Below are 15,124 nucleotides of genomic sequence, written 5' to 3' on the forward strand. Positions count from 1 at the left end.
TCTGTGTATCAATAAAGTAGCCTATGCAAATGCTACAATATAAACTGCATATAGCTTCTTTGTCTACAGGTGTAAATCAGAAAGGCAGTTTTACATCACTAAGTTACAGACAAAACAAAAGCAATCTTGATGTAACACACTTTTACTTCTTTAACAGCAGTAATCTGTCATGTATTGTTCATATTAGGATCCCATTACAGTTATTAAACAGTCCTATTAAAACATTTCTTGGGTGATTTTTAAGACGCAAGCAAATACATATTTTAGTATAAATTATTGCCCCCATTTCTCTGTTGAACATTTACTCGTATCATCTCTGACATCTCTCTGCTCTGTTATGATCATAGTGAGAAGTGTGGAAGATATTTGATTGGTGCAGAATTAGCTTTATAATCCTATCAGTTCAATCGATTTAAGAAAATCTGTGTTTTGAACAAACCTGCATAGTGTTATATCTGTTCTAGAAGAGGCTCTCTGCCGAAGAAAACCCCCCCGGATAAAACCAGTCTGGTTTTAGCTGGTCTCCCAGTCTGGTTTAAGATTGGTTTTGGCCACTTGTTTTAGCTGGCCAGGCCTAGACTGGTTTTAGTTGGTCTCCCAGTCTGGTTTAAGATTGGTTTTGGCCACTTGTTTTAGCTGGCCAGTCTGGGAAACCAGCTACTTCCAGCTTAAACCAGCCAACCAGCCAGGCCAGCATTATAATATATGTCATAAGTCATTTTGATACAGACTTTAATGATAATTAGACTATTAGAACATTGGTCCTTTGTTCATAATAAACAATAAAGCTTTTCTCTAAAACTGGTGTGAATCTACAAACACCATTGTTTTAACTGTGAACAGAAAAAGATAAAGAATACTTAAAAGATCATTAAAAAAAAAACTTCACACTTAAACAAACCACCCAAAGGGAGTGTTTTAGAAGATCTTTTATCCCTATTATATTTGTGTTTGAGTGTCCTCCATGTGACTCTCAGATCAACACATTTATCTGTCTGACTCTTACCCCAGTTCATTTGATTTGAATCAGCTAGGCCTGCCTGTAGACTCTAAGTTTATCTACTGGTTTAGATGCTGACAAAATCCCTGATTTGTTTTAAAATATATCAAATACAACGTTGTGCGGCTTGTGCCCTCTCCCCAACGACTGCCACTCTGAGTTTGGTGTTTCTTGTATTAATGCTGCTGATACACTTGTTGACCACAAGAGGGAGCCGGTCATCACCTGTTTTTCATCTGTCTTACGTTAACGTAATAAACTCTGAGTTTTCTTATGAGTATGAAAATGTTAAAGTAAACTAGACGTTTAAGAACTGAGTCAGTAACACAACTTGAAGTGGTTTTCAGTCTGTTGCTGGTGAGACACGACTCGTCTGGTAGAAACTGGTGCAGTTTGTCATTCGCTCCTCTACGGGCGTATGTGCTTCACGTTCATGACTGCGTTTGATCCTTGTCAACAACATGATGACACCTGATGTCCGTTCTGATCGTTTTACAGTCATAAAAGTACAGATCCTGCAGATGACAGCTCAGTGACAGTGTCAACAGCACATAGTCCAGCCCAGCAGCAAAATCAACTGACACACATTGCGATAATGGGGGAAATCGACAATGCCACGCGACTCACCTGTAAGTAACTTTACGCGTAAAGTGCTTTTCTCTCGTAAAGTCACTATCACGGATTATAACAGTCCTCATTTGTATTTAAATTGTCTACGACTGTTGTATTTCTCAACTCACTTGTCAGACCTTTAGAAGAACAAATGAATCAGTAATTGTTGCTTTACCTTTATAATGTAAATCTAATGAATCTAAGTGATTCCTATAAAGCTTATAAAGTAGAATAATAAGCAATAGGTTGTGGTGTTACTTTAGGTAACTTAATAGTCTAATGGCCCTTACGAAAATTAAACATGATTTTACTAAAAAATAAGGTTATTGTAAACCCGGATAACCACATATTACCCATGGTTTTGCTCCACTAACCATAGTTTAACTTTTATACATTTGTAGGCTAATCAATCCGCCAAAAAACAACAACATGGTTAGCTAGTTAGCTATAATTTTACTATAACAAAACCATTCTTAATTGGACACTTTTACTCTAATATAACTATAAATATTATATAGTTTTACAGTTAAATGTACAGTTAAATGTGACGCTGCCTTTACTGCTGTGGTTAAAAATCTGTGCATGACATCTCACTAGTGTCCATCACAAGCACATGCACACTTTGGTCAGAGTGGAATAGATGCAATTGAAGGGTTTAGATGCATACGCCACATATTTTACTACGATTATTACTACAATTATGAGCTAAATTGCATCAATTTGATCACAGAATTGTTTACATGAGGTAAAGTTTAATTGCAATATTCCCTAAATCTCATTATAATCGCATTATGACGGTGTCTGTAAAAGTAGTAATTGTTTTATTTTCTCCATCCAATAGAAGTCAGTGGTCATTAAAACCCATTGAAACAAAAATATCTTCTTTTGTGTTCCACGTCATGCAGGTTTATAATGACATGAGGGTGAGCAAATGATGACAGAATTTAAGTTTTCGATGAACTCTCCCTTTCGGTAACTGTTTGGTAAGTTTTATTTACTGTCCTACAACACATTGAGAACCGGATGGAGAGATTGTAAAACATGTTTTTTTGCGTCCCCAGAATCACAGAGACAGACTGAAGGCCTTAACCTCGACTTCTACAGCATGTGAGTCACACAGCATTCATTCAGCAGAGAAAGCTGATGAACACAGTTGAGTTCAGTAGTGTGGAGCACAACATACACCAGATTAATAATAAGGCATCAAGTAATGCACTGTGATAAAACATACACACTAAAATTTTCTTTCTATTCAGTGTTCTTATAGTTTGTGGCATGAAACACATGAATGTAATTAGAAGTATCATCGCAAACAAAACTGCAAAGAAGTTTGATCAAGACAAAAATTAGTATTATTGATATTGAGCGCTTGCAACGCCAAGGGAAAGCATGAACTGATAAGAATGTAAATATGTACCTTGAAATGCAATGTAAGTCGCTTTGGATAAAAGCATCTGCCAAATGCATAAATGTAAATTACTGAAGTATAATTTTTGTATTTGTTTCACATTGTAGTTTTAGACACATTTACAGCCGTCAGGATGTTTCTATGAACTGAAGTGATGCAGTTTACACAGCCGGAAGTGATGCAGTTTATAGAAACATCCTATTGTGGTCAAACTTACTTAAATTATTTTTTTACTTTTAAAAATATTATTTTTTTTGCAGTGTGTGTGTGCACTGCTGATGAATGTATATATGTCAATTGACATTTATTAAGTTTTAGACAGTTTTAAATTCTGTTTTTAAAGATTTTTAGCATTTTAGCATTTTATTATTACTTTTTTTTTTTTCAAAATGTCTGCAATTGCTTTTCCACAAAGTATACAAACGAACAGTTCTTGTTGTGAGATGCTGATGGTCCAGCGGTCAGAGCTCATGGTGTGAGAGCTAAACCTGACGTGGGAGACCAGGGTTCAAATCCCCATTCTGCTTTTCCTCTAAATGGGAGTCAAGTTTTTTGGGGGAAAAATGGGATTTTTTGAATTAAATGAAATAATTATAATTTTTTTAATAAAAAAAAAAAAATTTAAAAGCTTTTTTCCCCTTCTTTGCACTTTCTCCTTCAGTCCTGCCTTCATCTCTCAGCTCTGTGTTACTGCCCCAGGTTTGTCTGCCGGTCCGAGTCTCTGTGTTACCGCCCCAGGTTTGTCAGCCGGCCCGAGTCTCTGTGTTACCGCCCCAGGTTTGTCAGCCGGCCCGAGTCTCTGTGTTACTGCCCCAGGTTTGTCAGCCGGCCCGAGTCTCTGTGTTACCGCCCCAGGTTTGTCAGCCAGCCCGAGTCTCTGTGTTACCGCCCCAGGTTTGAGTGTCTCACTGTTGTGTAGCTCATCTGTTCTACCGCCCCAGGTACTTTAGCCAGTGAGTCCGTGTTTCTCAGAGTGCTCAGTTTTCTGTGAGCCTCAGGTCTCCATCTTTTCCGTCACGCCTCTTGTTTGGTGTACCGCCCCAGGTACTTTGCTGTTGCCTCAGCTTTCTGTTCTCCTGTGGGATGTTTCCCACATGATGAGGTGGGGTTTGAACCCATTCCTCTATCGCAGCCTTGTCCGCAACCAACGTGTGTTTAGCCACTAGTGCCATCGTGGCTTTCACACTGAGAGATGCTGTTTGGGGCTAAAATAAAATTTTATCTCCTGAGCCACTGAGCCTGAGATACTGATGGATGTGTTGGGCTGAGCTTTATTGAGGGCTTTGTAACAGAAATATATAGTGAAAATAATAAATTTAACATAAGCAGCAGTGGGATTCAAACTCAGGACTCCACGATCTGTAACAGAACACCTTACCACTTGAGCCACTGAATCAGATGAGAAAATGTATGTTTTGGATGGGTTTTTCTTGAGAGCTTTGTGTTAAATAATGGTAAAATGTTTGCAATTGTGGGACTTCATCCAAGAACCCCACATATGAGAGGCAAGTGATTTACCACTGAGCCAGACTTTGTGAACTCCAAACTGGTTCAGTTGAGTTGATTTTTAGTTTATCTACAGCATTAATGTAAGCAATAGGGGGATTCACAGGAAACTTGTGTTTAAATCACAAGGCTTTATTTCTGAAGCCACTAAGCTGTATTTGGTCAGTTTGCATTCGGAAACAGTCTTGATACACTTTGTTGGATATAATGCCCACAATTAAACACAAGCAATAATGGGATTTGAACTCAGGACAGTTAATCATCCACAGAGCCTGCAACGATCATGAGGCAGATAGTGTTTGGAATGCAGACAAGTGTATTTGTGTTCTTTGCTTTGTCAGAATTTACTGGCTCAAGAACATGAATCACTTAATAATGTCCTCCACATTATCTGTGTACATTTGTATGACAAAACTTTATTATTTTCTTCTGCTCAGGCCTGAACCTGGATCAGGCACATGTACAACAAATGATAAAAAATTTACCAATTAAACACATACATGACTAGTAAATATAATTTGTTTATTCAAGTAAATAAAGTTTATATGAATTAGAAACACAGAGTCCAACATACCTGCCTGGAAGTTTCTAGTAAAGCTAAAGACCTTGATCAGCCGCTCCAGGTGTGTTTAATGAGGTTGGAGCTAAACTCAGGAAAGTGTCTCTCCGGGAACAGGATTAGACGCCCCTCTTTCCTCCAACTGCTGTTTTCAGTTATTAATGCAGATACACTTATTGTCCACAAGGATGAGACACATTGATCTCTGCGGACTCTGAGATTCACCTCCTCCTCATCATCAGTGACACAGAGGAAGATCCCCTCATTGAGTCTGTTGTGGAAAACTGGAGAACATTTCACATGCTGCTGTATTTTCAGAAAAACATTCATTTAATAAAGAAAACCCCATAGTCTAATGGCCATGTTGTTCTTTTAATATCATAAATTAGATTTAATAAGTACTATAGTTTTCTGTTCATGCTTTCACACTGCTGTGGTTCATGCAGATACGCTTATTGTCCACAAGGCGGCGCTGAAACACTGATCTGAAACTTTAAAATGAATGTGCCTGTTAAATTAACGAGTGAAAACTGCCTTTAAACACCATTAAATGTTTAGTATTAAATGTATACTTTTGTTAACTGTGAACAAACGTAATAAACAATACTTCAAATAGATAAAAACAAATAAACTTAACAGATAGACAAACTAAAAGAATCAGATCTGTCGTCGCGCACGTGTGTGTTTACTCCTGAGATGTGTGACTTTCAGCAGAACTTTTGATCTGTCTTTCTTACCCCATCAGAGGAGAGCTGATCTGACTCAGATCCTGACAAAATCATACATTAGTTCAACTATATGAAAATGAAATGTGTCAACCCTCTCACCGAGACCGAAAGTGCACTTACCCAGAGCACCAGTTTGGCTCTACAGTGCTGATAGAACGACAGAACCTGAAGCGCAGTTCTTCATCCGCTCCACTAGGCGGCGTGAGCGGGTTTCACTGTCAGAGCAACTCCTTTGGATCCTTGACAACATTGACGCTTGATGACAGTCGCTACAACACATGCAGATGACAGCTATTAATATCAAACAACTGGACATATTTCAGCAGATAAACCGACATACAGTCCGATAAAATGCGGGAAACAGTAAGTATAGATAATTTCTTCAGTAAATGAGTTGCTCTGTCAGGTAATTTAGTCTTTGTTTACATTCTGCTCTATTGCTGAACTCCCTCAGACCTTCAGAACTAATGAATCTGTAGTTGTTGAGTTACAGTTATAATCTTTGAATGAATCGCCTCCTGATATTCATATTAATAAGTAGAATTATATGGTGGTTTTTGTGTGTTGTTGTTGTAGTCTTACTCTACTGGACTGATGTTTGTTAGAGTCAGTTGGAGTGAGAAGCTCTGGTGTTTGTTAATAGAGTCAGTTGGAGTGAGAAGCTCTGGTGTTTGTTAATAGAGTCAGTTGGAGTGAGAAGCTCTGGTGTTTGTTAATAGAGTCAGTTGGAGTGAGAAGCTCTGGTGTTTGTTAATAGAGTCAGTTGGAGTGAGAAGCTCTGGTGTTTGTTAGAGTCAGTTGGAGTGAGAAGCTCTGGTGTTTGTTAGAGTCAGTTGGAGTGAGAAGCTCTGGTGTTTGTTAATAGAGTCAGTTGGAGTGAGAAGCTCTGGTGTTTGTCAATTGAGTCAGTTGGAGTGAGACGCTCTGGTGTTTGTTAATAGAGTCAGTTGGAGTGAGAAGCTCTGGTGTTTGTCAATTGAGTCAGTTGGAGTGAGAAGCTCTGGTGTTTGTTAATAGAGTCAGTTGGAGTGAGAAGCTCTGGTGTTTGTCAATTGAGTCAGTTGGAGTGAGAAGCTCTGGTGTTTGTTAGAGTCAGTTGGAGTGAGACGCTCTGGTGTTTGTTAATAGAGTCAGTTGGAGTGAGAAGCTCTGGTGTTTGTTAATAGAGTCAGTTGGAGTGAGAAGCTCTGGTGTTTGTCAATTGAGTCAGTTGGAGTGAGACGCTCTGGTGTTTGTTAATAGAGTCAGTTGGAGTGAGAAGCTCTGGTGTTTGTTAATAGAGTCAGTTGGAGTGAGAAGCTCTGGTGTTTGTGAATAGAGTCAGTTGGAGTGAGAAGCTCTGGTGTTTGTTAATAGAGTCAGTTGGAGTGAGAAGCTCTGGTGTTTGTTAATAGAGTCAGTTGGAGTGAGAAGCTCTGGTGTTTGTTAATAGAGTCAGTTGGAGTGAGAAGCTCTGGTGTTTGTTAATAGAGTCAGTTGGCGTGAGAAGCTCTGGTGTTTGTTAATAGAGTCAGTTGGAGTGAGAAGCTCTGGTGTTTGTTAATAGAGTCAGTTGGAGTGAGAAGCTCTGGTGTTTGTTAATAGAGTCAGTTGGAGTGAGACGCTCTGGTGTTTGTTAGAGTCAGTTGGAGTGAGAAGCTCTGGTGTTTGTTAATAGAGTCAGTTGGAGTGAGAAGCTCTGGTGTTTGTCAATTGAGTCAGTTGGAGTGAGAAGCTCTGGTGTTTGTGAATAGAGTCAGTTGGAGTGAGAAGCTCTGGTGTTTGTTAATAGAGTCAGTTGGAGTGAGAAGCTCTGGTGTTTGTTAATAGAGTCAGTTGGAGTGAGAAGCTCTGGTGTTTGTGAATAGAGTCAGTTGGAGTGAGAAGCTCTGGTGTTTGTTAATAGAGTCAGTTGGAGTGAGAAGCTCTGGTGTTTGTTAATAGAGTCAGTTGGAGTGAGAAGCTCTGGTGTTTCTGCTGCTTCATGCTTTTGTAGAGATGCAGTGATTTTACTTCTAATGAAAAGCATCATAAATACAGTCCAGAACAGATCAGGGCTAACACCATGTGCTGGAAACCAGCCTTTTAGGATTACTCTTGTTTATTGTGAAGGAAAGTCTCGTCTTAATTTGAATTGAATTAAAAGATTATTATTGATACTGCATCACTGAAATATAATATACTCAGCAATATATTGTTCACACTGTACAGCTTTAGGCTTTCAATTGATTCCATTTTCATTTATTAGCTAGTCTTTAGACTAACTTTGACATTCTCATTTTTTAGATGTAGAATATGGAGTATTTTTTTCATTTTTTATGTGTTTCTTTACAGAAGGAATGCGTTTGAACCATTACATCCCGAGCTCAGAGTCGTGTGGACAGACATTGACTGTAATGATGGACTTCTGCTCATGGACAGGTAATGTATATGATGTGTGATTGTGTGTTTTACTGTGTTTTACAATCATACATGTAGGTTCCCATCACTTTATTTTTTAAGGGCCGCTCCTTTGAAAAGCAAATTATGGGAACCTAAACGGGTGGGGAAGTACATTTTTTTATATACTAATAATTGGTTTTGTTCCCTGTTGTCCAAAAGTATAACCGCTGCTGCTGGTGACTGTACCGGAAGCTCCGTCCTATGGGTGCACACCTGCGTGCCGAGAACCGTGAGGCAGCGCTCTTACCTGTGAGCCACAGATCTCTTGCTGAGACATGTGAAGGAACTTATATTTCACTATTTACTTGTGTGTGACCTGTGATTTTTAAATAAACCAGTTAAAGCTTTCAGTTGTGTGATTTGAACCCAAGCCTCAATCACAGAGGTAATCATTATTCAGGTAACTCTGAAATTCATCTCAGAGGTAATCGCTCAAGTTCTACATGTTGCTTTGGAAGCGCATAGCCTGGTTTCTGCCATCTTTGCTTCATTGTCACATGGGTTCAGAACATTGTTTTGAGCCAATCACCAGAGTCCTAATTGTCATGGGACTAATCACTCCATATTTGAACTCCTAAAATACTGGTAAGATTCCTATACATCTACTATAATGTCATATTTACTAACTAATTTTATTTCGAATGATAAGTGCGCCAGGAGAACTTTCAGAACTGAGTTGTCTTCGGTGGTTCAGTGGTAGTGGTACCGTCGCTAAATCAAAAGGTCATCGGTTCTATTCCATCTTGTTGTGGTTTTATACAATTTCAGACTCAGTTTCGAAAGATAAACAAACCAAGAGAACTGATTTAATCGTGTTGTCTTTGGTGGTTAAGTGGTAGCGGTACCGTCACTGAAGCGAAAGGTTTCCGGTTCTATTCCAGCTTGTTGTTGCAGTTTTATACTCTGTTGTGATTTCAGACTCCGTTTCGAAAGATAAACGTACCAGGAGAACCGGCTGAACTGTGCAGGCGCTGGTGGCGCAGTGGTTGAGTCATGGTATCACCTTCCCAAGGTCCATGGTTCGAGCCCGGGTCAGGTGTCTGCACACCCAGAAAACCAAAGGGGGGGGTAGTGTGTGTGTGTCCCCCCCCGAGGTTTCGGAGTGCCTGTCGCTGTGGTTATGCTGCTTCGCCCTTATAATTTGCTACGTTTAATAATTAATAAACTATTTGAAAACCTTTTTTTTCTTTTTTTTGGGGGACTTTTCTTTTTCTTTTCTTCTTTCATTCTTTTTCTTTTCTTCTTTCATGGACTTTTTTTTTTGGACTTTTTTTTTTGGACTTTTCTTTTTCTTTTTTGGACTTTTTCACTTTTGTTTTGGAAATGTAGTTGTTAAAAGTAACTGTTACTTAAAATTACTAAGTAATTGTTACTTTTAACAACTTTTAAAAGTAACTATTACTAAGTAATTTTTTCAAGTAACTAAGTAACAGTTACTTTTAAAAGTTGTTAAAAGTAACTAAGTAATAGTTACTAAATGTAACTAATAGTTACTTTTATAAGTAAATAAGTAACTTTTTAACTAAGTAACAGTTACTTTTAACAACTAAATTTCTAAAACAAAAGTCCAAGTTACTTAGTTACTTGTAAAAGTACTTGTAAAAGTAACTATTAGTTACATTTAGTAACTATTGTGCTTAGTTACTTTTAAAAGTAACTATTACTAAGTAACTTAAAGTAATAGTTACTTTTAAAGAAATTAGACTGTAATGCTCGACTTCTGCACATGGACAGGTAATGTAAATGATGTGTGATTGTGTTTTCCTGTGCTAAACATGTAGGTTCCCATCACTTTCTTTCTATCACTTTCTTTCTGAAGGGCCTCCCCCACAAGAGAGACCTGGCTGGGATTGAACCAGCAACCTCTGAACCATGAGGCAGCACTCTTACCTGTGAGCCACAGATCTCATCTGTTAATGTGAAGGAACTTCTATTTCACTATTATCCTGAGAGTTTCCAATACAGCAGTTAAAGTGAGACTTGAACCTGTGTCTTCATCACAGTCTTGTCCTCTGAGTGTGTGTTTATCCACTCGCCCATCATGGATTTCACAGCACTGTCTGGTTTTTGGGTCTCCTTGTCTAATGAGAATAATTGAAAGTCAGCAATAGTGGGATTTGAACTCAGGACGCTGTGATTGAAACAACTCTTTCTCTGAGACTGCGGAAATGATGAATAACTTCAGCAAATGTTGGGCTTGAACCAGCACTTTCTGGTTTGAAAGGTAGACAACTACCCACTGAGCCACAGAGCCTGAGATACACTGATGATGTTTTTAAGGTTATTTAGATTTGATCTTAACTGAGGTTGAGGAAAAGATGTTCATCGTGTCAGTGGGATTTGATCACAGGTCTCTGTTCTAGTGTTGTGATTCAAAGGCACTCGTTTACCCATTACACCACTTCAGTTTCAGTTAATAAATGTGCTTTATAATCTCTTTATCTTGTTTGTACTGTAAAAACAATGAAAAACAAAAGTTTGATTAAACAATGATCTTCTCTATCACGGAGATTGTGTCGAACTCAGGGCTGGTTTGGTCTTTCACATTAGATTTAGGGCGCTTTCACACTGGCAGTTTAGTGCGGACCGGGGCACGGTTCGCATGAAAAATCGCTAATGTGAACGCTGTCATCGGACCCGGGTGCGCACTAGAGTACCGAACCCGAGACTACCTGGAGGAGGTGGTCTGAGCTCGGTTGCTCCCGAACCGTGGTGCGGTACGCGTTAATGTGCAAGCAACACGGACTCGGGTGCGCACTTGTTCAGGAAGTATAGTATCCCGCGCATGCGTATCACTGTCGATATCATTGTTTCCTCACACACGACAACCATGAGTGGCAGGGGAACATTGTGGGACACTGAAGAGGTGATGTCTCTCACTATGTTGTGCATAATAGCACCAAAAAAACAGACAAATTACAGCTATGCTCAGTCGAGTTGTATTATCCATGCATTTTCCGTGTGCGTTTGCGATGACGTAAGATCACTGCAAACGCACCTGGGTTCGATACAACTAATTGAGTGTGAAACCAGACCAAGGCTGCGGGGGGCGCCGGGAACGAGCGCACTCGGGTTCGGACCGCAGCAAACGAACCCAGTGGAAAAACGCCCTTAATTACTTTTTTCGTAGTTCAAACCTTAAGGGCGCTTTCACACTGGCAGTTTAGTGCGGACCGGGGCACGGTTCGCATGAAAAATCGCTAATGTGAACGCTGTCATCGGACCCGGGTGCGCGCTAGAGTACCGAACCCGAGACTACCTGGAGGAGGTGGTCTGAGCTCGGTCGCTCCCGAACCGTGGCGCGGTTCGCGTTAATGTGCAAGCAACACGGACTCGGGTGCGCGCTTGTTCAGGAAGTATAGTATCCCGCGCATGCGTATCACTGTTGATATCATTGTTTCCTCACACAACCATGAGTGGCAGGGGAACGTTGTGAAACACGGCATCCCCTGGATATGTGCTGAATTACACCATGTAATGAACATAAACGTAGTTGTCTCTCACTATGTTGTGCATAATAGCACCAAAAAAACAGACAAATTACAGCTATGCTCAGTCGAGTTGTATTCTCCATGCGTTTTCCGTGTGCGTTTGCGATGACGTAAGATCACTGCAAACGCACCTGGGTTCGATACAACTAATTGAGTGTGAAACCAGACCAACGCTGCGGGGGGCGCCGGGAACGAGCGCAGTCGGGTTCGGACCGCAGCAAACGAACCCAGTGGAAAAACGCCCTAAGACATACTTTTTGTCATCATGGCGAAAAATACCCACAAAGTCACAATATTGATAATCAAGGATATTGCAAGGATTAATTATATTTCCCTCATTAACTGATTAAATAAAAAGATCTGTTTATACTGAGCTGTTCTTGATGAAAAACTTTTTTGATGTATTAAACTGCTTTTTTCTCAAGTTGATTGAATATCCAAGCTTGTTATTGCGCCCTCCTGTGGTGATAAGAGTGAATTACACAGGCGCAAATCGAACCCAAGAAAATTGTACGGGTTTCGCTCTCCTGAGGTGAGTTTGTAAATTGCAGAGTCTAATGATTAGTTAAATCGTTAGTTAACTAAGGGTTAGTTAATTAACACAATAGAAGCAATAGTTGGATTTGAACTCAGAACTCCAGTATTTGAGCTCAAAAAAAGTTGAGAACTTTGTTTTATATGCAAATATGCAGATTTGAACAAAGGACTCCATGCGTAAAATACATTACAAATGAGCGACTGAGCTATACATGGTAAATTCAAGTTTAGAGCTTTAACATTTTCAGTCTTTAATTCAAATGTAAAAATAGTAGGGTTTGAACCATGACTTTCCAGTATAAAAGAAAACGAATTATCCTCTGAGCCACAGAACCTTTATATTCATTGTTTTGTTTTAGCTTTTGTGATCTTAGCTTTGTCAGCTTTTACTCTATAAACTGCACCTGAAAGAAGAGTCAACAGCTTCCACGCACGTATTTTAAAATAAAAGTCTTGCATCAGAAACAAAATTTTCCATCCGGTCCACTAGGCGGCACAAGCGAGCCTTACTTTCAGCCTAACACCTGTGGATCCTTGACAACATGATGATTGATCACATTCATACCGTTTTAATGGTATGACAGTAAGTCCCTGCAGATGACAGCTCAGTGATAGGATCCTAATTTCATTCAACAACACATATAACAGGCCGACAGCAAACAAAACCGACTAAAACGGCGATAAAGTACAAAATTCGAGTGTAACGTGACTCACCTGTAAGTAACTTTCCACGTGACGTTCCTTCGTCAAAGTCCCTAATTCTCTCTCTCTCTCTTTTTTAAATTATTATTTTTTTTACTGGAGTAATTATATGTTTGTATTGATGTGGTAGTGTTTCCACCGCCTGCACTCGCTCTTCTCTCTGCAGCAGAATAGGACACGTGGTTCTGTTGTGTTTTCTTCAGCTCGCGGTGTATATCCCTCACCTGGCGCTTCTCCGGTCACCTCTTCACGTTCAGAGGTATTCATATCTTCAATAAAGGTATATATATGTTCTGACATCTTCAATTGAGAAAGTACACAGAGTGTGTGCTGCTGCTGGTCGGTTGCAGGTCCTGTTTTGGAGGGACTTCCTCTAGAAAGCATTTAAAACTAAACCGAATATGGGACCACCTTCAAACTGTGCACGAATAGTGTTTATTTATTTTATTTATGGCAGTTTTACAGAAGTAGCATTTTTGTAAGAGCTTACTACTCGTCGTCTTCTGAATATTACAATTTATTTGTATGTTTAAGACACATTCCACCTGTTTGATGTCCACTTATAAATTAGTGCAGTGTGAGATGTTCCTCACACCCTCCACCAGAGGGAGACATTACACCACAGGAGCCCTCTGGATGTTTTGTGTGGTTACAGATGCCGCTGGATGGATTTACTATTAATTGAGAGTTAAATGAACACACATTTTCATTTGCAAATTCTTAACACACACTCAAAAAATTAATCCAAAACAAAAACGAACAAAGGAAGACATGCAGATTAAATAAAGTCTACATAAGCATTTGAGTGTAGTGTAACTGTTTTACACATTTTGAGATATAAAAAAAGGCATTTTTGCACATTTATATAATTATATTATTCTCTTCGTAGTGTGTAGATCTACAGAAAGTCAACCAGCGGCACTTAAAACAAGAGAAGGTGAAGCAGGAGTGACGCTGCTTAAATAGATCAGGCTCTCCAGGACAAGACAGAAGGAAAAACATGCCTCTTTTGTCAAAGCCAGACAAAGCCCCACAGACCTTAAAGTGGGCAATTCAAAATTCTGAAGGGTAAGTTTTCACAAGAAAAAAAAAAAATGGAGGGGAAAAAGTTATCTAAGCCATTACGTTCCTTCACAATAGCTCTGGTTGAAGTTGTGCCTCTTCTGATCTTCTCTCAGCTGGACTTCTGCTTTCCAGCCTGTCTTCTCTGATCTCCAGTCATCCGAGAGGCTTCTGCCAGCCTGCGAGCTGTCAAAGTAGCCCTGGAATCAAACGCCACTCCATGCTCAGCTATGATCAAAGGAACACAGGTAAGGCAGCCACAGAGACACATACAATTGGCATCTAAAAAAAGTAAGCCGTCTACCCTCCCACCCCTCCTTCCCTCCTGCTTTTTTATCTCCTTACTACTCTGACACTGAGAGGAGAAACGTGGAGCACATTGATCAGAATAAAGCAAAGTGATCAGGTTTTGAAGATGCGGGGGGAAGTTTGTTCTCGCCAGAAACTTTTGGACAAAGGGAATTCTGGGATAAAGGTGAGGGCGCTGCGTAAAGGGACACTTTAGATTTTTTTATCTCTGCTTTGAACAATCTTTTCCTTGTGGATAATCCTCTAAACACAGAGATGTCCGTGTCGATTCAAACGCATCTTTCATTTCTTGACGAAATGACCACACACACATACAAATGCAATATATAGACCAGGGCAAGTACACAAATGGGTTTTTTCCTCTATCAGTGTTTTTGTGTGGTGGTTTTCAAACACCTTGTTTAAAACACTAAATATACTTTTTTTTTTTTTTTTGCTCTTCAAACAAAAATTACAATATAGAAAAACCTGCATATCTAGCTGCACATATCTAGTCCCGCACAAAGAAAACGAATTTCTGAAAAAATGAATTAAGCATAAAAATAATTAAAAAGAATAGTGTCGAATAAATCAATCAATACAAAACAAATAAACTACCGTTCAAAAGTTTGGGGTCAATATATTGTTTTTAGGATGCATTAAATTGATCAAAAGTGACTGTAAAGACTTTTACAAATGTTACAAAAGATTTCCATTTCAATTAAATGCTATTCTTTTGAACTTTCTATTCATCATTTTATCATGGTTACTTGCCACAAAAATATTAAACATCAACATTAATCAGAGGAA

General features: G+C 39.3%; 1 protein-coding gene and 1 long non-coding RNA gene across 5 annotated transcripts in view; both read left to right on the forward strand.

The window, feature by feature from the left end:
* Positions 1-15,124, forward strand: part of LOC309497999 — a 121,716-nt gene that overhangs the window by 22,204 nt on the left and 84,388 nt on the right. The gene's annotated exons all lie outside the window — the stretch shown is intronic.
* Positions 12,011-15,124, forward strand: part of tfec (transcription factor EC) — a 52,667-nt gene continuing 49,553 nt past the window's right edge. Inside the window, exons 1-3 of one of the 4 annotated variants that reach the window (XM_082168441.1) lie at positions 12,011-13,223; positions 13,854-14,032; positions 14,143-14,274. The gene's annotated coding sequence lies outside the window, so the exon portion shown is untranslated. Of the gene's footprint in view, positions 14,033-14,116; positions 14,275-15,124 lie in introns of those variants that run through there. The other 3 variants (XM_082168445.1, XM_082168443.1, XM_082168444.1) reach the window with 3 other exon arrangements.

Source organism: Leuciscus leuciscus (assembly GCF_965113295.1).
Source record: "Leuciscus leuciscus genome assembly, chromosome: 4".
NCBI classification, from domain to species: Eukaryota; Metazoa; Chordata; class Actinopteri; order Cypriniformes; family Leuciscidae; genus Leuciscus; species Leuciscus leuciscus.